Source organism: Gallinula chloropus, assembly GCF_964237585.1.
Source record: "Gallinula chloropus genome assembly, chromosome: 9".
Taxonomy (NCBI): Eukaryota; Metazoa; Chordata; class Aves; order Gruiformes; family Rallidae; genus Gallinula; species Gallinula chloropus.
The window spans coordinates 11,266,254-11,272,749 of NC_140094.1; positions in this window are offsets into that span (position 1 = coordinate 11,266,254).

A 6,496-nucleotide genomic window follows, 5' to 3' on the forward strand; every position below is an offset into this window, starting at 1 on the left:
TGTTTTTAGAGGTGTCCTGCCTCAGGGTTTAACCACGCTGCTGTATTTTCCCAGGTCCTGAGACATGCTTACATGGTTTGAGTTGGTGTGGTGCTAAGAGTGACTACGTGAGTGTTGCTCCAGTTCTACTTCAGGCACAAAATTAAGGCCACGTCTCCATAACAGAACAGAATCAGAGGCTGATGCTGCCTTGCAGCTACATTCAGTCTAAGGGGAAGCCATGGTTGTTGTTGTTGTAACTGATAATAAGAACAAGGATATTATTACAGTTATTATTAGCCCAGTTAGGTGGGAGTTTATTCACAAAACTTTATGGCCCTTGTCAATTAGCTTTTGGTCTTGCTGTCTGAGCTTCACTAGAATAAGGGCTGGCTTGACTCCTCTATTTCACTACAGGTGATGGTAACCAGGAGAACAACTGTGTACAAAAAAGGCCAGTATGTGATGGAGAGACTCCAGGGCCAGCATTAACAACTGTCTGTACAGGAACAAAGTGCTTAGAGACACCCGAGGACTTGGTCATATGTTTTGTTGCATGAGAGTTCAAAATGGGGCAAAAAGTTAAAAGCAAGCATTTGGATGCAAAATAGAGCCCCCATCCAGCACAGCTACAGATACATGCTATGCTTTGTCCTCGTGGGCTTTCTGGAATTGCTGGAACTAATTGGTATAGGACAAGGATGAGTGTCCCCAGACTTCATTGATCACATTTCAATACATTGTGGAGCCATCCCCTCCTGCTGTCACTCCAAACTGCCCTTTTGGCCACGGCTGCAGGAGGAAAGGATGAGAAAACTATTCAATGTACCATATCATTGGGAACAAGAGGAGCTGGCTCTTTATTTCTTGCCAGCCTCTCCTGGGTCAGGAGGAGATCATCACAGGCTCATCAGCCAGGATGGCAGACCCGCAGGACCCTGGCTGATGCAGATAGCTCTTAATGTTTGGCTGGTGGGGACAGTAAAGCAATATTTATGTATATTGTCTTGAGAATCACAGAGCTAAACAAATGTGACAGCTTTCATTTGACATTCCCAACCTTGCTGCTGTCGCTCAGGGTTTTTGTTTTTGCCACATAACATGAAATCACTGTCAGCTTGATATTATATAGCACTGTTTCTGAAGCACAGAGGTTAGGGGGGTTGGTAGGTGCGTCAGAATTATTTACGTTTGCTGTGCATAAAGTGGCACTTGGGGAGCAAAGCAGGCTGCCAAGGAGGAGAGGAACTGGGGCTATCTCCGTGCTCTCATGTGTCTCTCCATCCTGGATTGTCAGGGTAAGATTTGTAAAAATTGCTTCAAAACAGTATCATCTTTCCTCAAATGGATGTGCCCCCCCCCCCCCGCCCCGTCTGTTGCCACGAATGTCATTATTGCTATTCTCATGACAAAGCGTCTATCAATCTCTACTTTGTTTATAAACAAATGTGCCTGCCCTGCATAAGAAATGTTTAGGCTAAGGAAAAATCCCATTACCAAAGGAGTAAGTTAATTATATTTCAGGATCTCAGCAGGGAATGCTATCTCAGAGTATTCAGTAAGATCTGACCAGTGGAGTTATAATTAAAAAATGTCCCCAGGGAGGAACTAGTGAATTATTTACTGTAAGGGGCTTTTCCAGGCTCTTTTGGTTTAATTGCACACCCTGAAAGAGAAAGGCCTCGGAAACAAATTAACTAAGAGGTTCAAATGGCTTTGTTAAAATCGTGTTCACGGGTAAGCAAGTGCAAGATGTGAGCAAGGTTCAAATACAGGACAAATCTTTAGAAACTGGCATTACTCGTGGTTTAAAAATCCTATGGAAAGCACCAGAAAGTCCATACATACAGTATGCAACCACTGGTTTTAGCCAGTATTCCCACTGGCCTCAGAAGGTACTCTTTGTGGTCCAGATCTGACAGTGCCTCATGTCTTCATGGTCATTTGCTTTGTGGGGGGAGGAACTGACTATTGTGGCCTTTTTGGTAGGGTATGGACAAAGTCCTAGCAGAGGGAGATGAAAGATTTGATGGAGAGGCAGAGTAAGGGTATGAGTTTTCTATCGTTCATGGCATTTGATCTCCAAACAGCCGGGTTAACCCTTGCAGAAGGTGGTCTGAATGTGGCCCTTGTTCCCGAGGGACAGGAACCCACACCATTAGCAGTTGTGTCCTTCGGTGAAAGCATGGGTGAAACCTGACTTTGCTTGCCTTACCACATGAAACACTGCTTAAGCATTTGCTACCAAAGTTTTTCCTGTAGTTGGCCTTTGCTGGAAGGCAGCTGTCACGATCTCTGGTTGGATGTGGAGAATAGAAGTCCAGAGGCCAGAGCTCTCCCCTCATCTCAATCTGACTCATTGCTTGGCAGAGTGTGGGGCATTATCTAATATCTGTTTGCTAAGGACTAAGGCAGCCAGTAACGCTGTATCTTCTTGCCAAGCTTTATGTACATAATGGCCTTTCAGCTGCCATTGTCCTTGCATTTAGCTTTTTCTGAAGAAACCACATCTGCTGTGGTCCCCCCTTCCCAAAGAGCCACCTGGCTGAGCAGAGCAGCCAGCCAGGCACGGTTGCTGGTGCATAAGTCCTTGCTGGCCCATATACACCCATTCAGCACTTCTCTTTTCCTCCAGTCTCCTTTCTTGCAGGTTTTTTTGCACATTTTTCTGCACGTCTTGCTTAGATGGAAGCTGCCCCGGAGTTAACAGTCTCTCCACCTCCCACATGTGTACAGTCCTCAACACATGGCGTTTGATTATAGCCTGAGGGTACCGTTATCGCGTCCTGAACAATAAGTTCTCCACCTTCGGGCAAACTGGCATAAAATCCGCAGATGAAAGCTGCTTTAGTCATTCATCAGGCAGATGAGATCTCTGCTTTTATTTTGTTATAGTGTAAATCTGCTGCTTAGTTTTCCAGTCTCTCTGAAAACTACTGAATCATAAAAATGCTTGTAGCAAATGCCGGCTTGTCTGTCACCAGAATAATACATTAAATGGCTTATCAGCCCCAAGAGAAGACTACAATACTTTTGAGATTACTTGGATATATAGTTAGGGAACAAAATATGTTGACAGCTTTGAAATTGTCTTGATAAGTAGATTTTGTTTTGTATTTTACCACAGCATATCCAGTAGTACTTGGGGAGGAAGGGGAAGATGTACCTAAATTTCTGCAAATGTAGTTTGTTGGTGGGGAAAACCACAGAAGGGCAGAGTAGAACATGCATGTAAAACGAAGGACTGGTTTTGAAAGGGCAGAACTATAAGAATAGTCTCTACAGAAGTATTGCCATTTAGTTATTAGGAGTACAGAGTCCATATGAACCTTTGTGGAAAAGCACTATAGACTAGGATAAAGCCGAATACTTTTCTATGCCCTTTCATTATCACCTACTCAAATATAATAACAAACATTAACAAAGAAATTCTATTAGAACAGCCAAAAAAAGTTACTGGGAAGGATCGTTTACTGTTAGTTATGATTCACAGAGTGACTGTTTTAGAGCATATTAAAATGTGTATGACATCTTCATTTAGGATGCAACGGGAAAATGTAATGACAGATAAACTATGAAAGGTCTTTGCTAGTGCTGCCTTGCCCATGAGAGAGCTTCTCCAGCTGGTTTTCTATATACCATGGGGTATAACAAGGGGAGGGGAGGGAGGCAAGTAGTATCTCTGACCTCGCTGGGGGAGGGAATGGTCCAAGAGCCTCACCTGACAGAGCAAATTACCTGCAAGTGATGCTAGCTGATTGCATATCCATGCTTTGGGTGCACCAAGGGTGAAGAGCAAGGCTGTCAGACCTTACCAGCTGTGGGAGGCCTATTTTTTTTCCCCAGGGCTGGCCCAGGAGGGCAGCTTGCTCCTTCCAGCCCTTCCAGTGAGATTTTCTTCTCTAGGAGGCTCCCGAGGCTCGTGCTGCTCCAAGTCTGAGGTGACACACAGGACAGGGATGCCAAGAGAGAAGGAAACCGCTGCATTGTCTCTTAGAGGTCTGTGGTAGGATCAGGCTGTGCAGAGGCTTTGACAGCTGCAGAGGCTGGATTTTGCTCTTCAGTCTTAGTTTCTACACCATTTCTGTGGTGGGAAGGTCCAAAGCCCCCTGGGGACATCACACTTGAAGCCCTCCAGCCCTTTAATACAGTTTGGGGCAAGAATAAAAATCTATTAAGAGACAGCAGGTAAATTTAACAGAAAGCAGGAGCTGAGGTAGGAATTTGGAGAGGTTTAAATACAATCTAATCACACTGGAAAAAGGGAAAAAGACATGAAGATGTCCCTCCACATGCTGATTTCCCAGGACTTAGTGGGAGACAAAAGGGCTTAGCTCAGACTTCGTATTGCAGCATTCACCTGGGGACACCTTGCAAGAGTCACTTTCAGGACCATGAAAACACTTTGCAAAGGCTTAAAAACACCCCAAAAAAAGCAGCTTCCACTTTACAAGGGCTAAAAAAGCAACTTCACAGCTTGTCAGCTGGGAGAGACTCGCTTTCCTGGGACACTGGCTGCCCAAACTGGTAGGGCTTTAATAGATTTCAGCTGCTATAATGCTACCGGCCGCGCTGCTGCCTGCCGGACACGGAACGCTCATGTATGAACACTGTTGTTGTAATAAATTAAGAGTAGTGGGAAAGGCCTTGGAAGTTAGCCATAAATCTGGTGGTAAGCGCCAGCGAGCAGCAGGGGCTCAGCTGTACATCATTAATAAAGATGTCGGAGAGGCGCAGGCGGAGTGTTGCTGTGGATATTGTTACTCAGGTCCCCGCCACAGCAGAGCTGAGATTTGATACACGCGGGGCGATCGGTCAGAAACTCTCTGCTGCTGTAAAATGATGCAGGTTACTGGTGGTAAAAGCTGCTGTTGGAGGGGAGGTTATGGTTTGGCTTTTACTTAAAGGAAGAAAAGAACCCCACTCCGGGTTTCAACATCATAACAGATTCCTGAAGAAATTCCCCAGCTTGCTGAACAGCTTTGTTTTACATAACTCACACCAAAATTAAAGTGAGGTTTAAAGCTCTTCAGGGCACTGGTCTTGACTTTGTCTCCAGCACAACAGGGCTCTGGCTGGGATTAGTACCCACATAATGCAGATTATTAAAAAGGGAGAATAAAGAGGCAAGAGGAGGGTATTTTACTGCAAAGGGCTTAAATCCGGTTATGAGTAAGGGCTGTGGAGCAGCAGCAGGACCAGTCAGGCTATTTTCTCACCACTTGAATAGTTCATATGCAGCCTGGGTATATAATTTTATGGCTTTGCCTCCGTTTTCCCTGCTGTGTACCCAAATTTTTGGAATAACAGTGTCCTCCTTCGATGTTTGTAGGACACTCTGTGGTGCATGGACAGAAGCTGTGTGGGGTATGGTGGGTGTCTTGCTCAGTGTGGCACCCAGGGATGGAATGTTATTCTCTTGGTTCAGGGGATGAGGACTGCAGCCATCTGGGCATCACGGTGGGTGAATGAGGAGCTGAAAGGGTGAAAGACCGGGGAGGAGGGAAGGGACCAGCTCTGCAGTGGGGGCTGCCATGGAGTGATCCCCTGTCAATCGGGAGACTTTATATCCAGAGCCATGGGGAACATGAGCATTTGAGGACTTTGGGGGGAAAACAGAATGTCAATTAGATTTTAAAGCAAGCATTTGACTAAAATTAGAAGCCGTTGGCCTGATACGCTGTAGACTGTGACAGGAGACATGGCTAATTACGAGCAAGTTTCCACCCCACTTGATTATTGTTGTGACACGCAGATTATTAACATGATGGTCTAAACATGAAACAAATTGTTTAAATATTAAACTGTCAAGTCCTTCTTCTGATCTCTAAATCACTACCTCAAGTAGGAGGGATGTGTGTGTAAAAAATGAGTTTTGGGCGCTGCCACTGTGTGATGCCGCGATGCTCCCCATCAGCACGGCCACTGCTGCCAGGAGGCTGCGAAAGGGCATTTTCAATCATCCACTTTGTTTGCAGAAGCATTTAATAACCGAGCACACACACCTCATTCTGCAAGCACTCACACAGGCATGGAGACTGCGGCCTGCCTTGTGCCCCTGGTCTCCAGCATGACTGGCTCTGCCAGGAGATTTGGGGCATTTAAAGTGAGGGAGATGGGGATCTGCTGCTGCAGATCCAAGTGGAATCCATCCAGTGGTGAACAGCAGCAGTGTCTGACTGCCACACTGGCACCATGGGACAGCCAGCCAGGCGCTCCTCGTGTTGCAGCAGGTTGTGCAGGAGCTGGTTGTCCCCGAAAGAGCCTTTGGAGCAGCTACAGACAACTTCTGTGCTTCCAGGTACAATGTCTCCTTTCCTCCCAGATCTGCAAGGTCCATGGGTTTGGGAAGATGCCCAAACTGCACTTGGTGCACTGCCAAATAGTGCTGAGGAGGAGGCCTCACTTGGGTGCAGGAGGAACATCGGTCAGAAGGGTGAGTGAGCTGTATACTCTTCTCTCATTTTCTTAGGTACCCACAGAGCAGCACAAACATCTCTTGGTGTTCAAAATACAG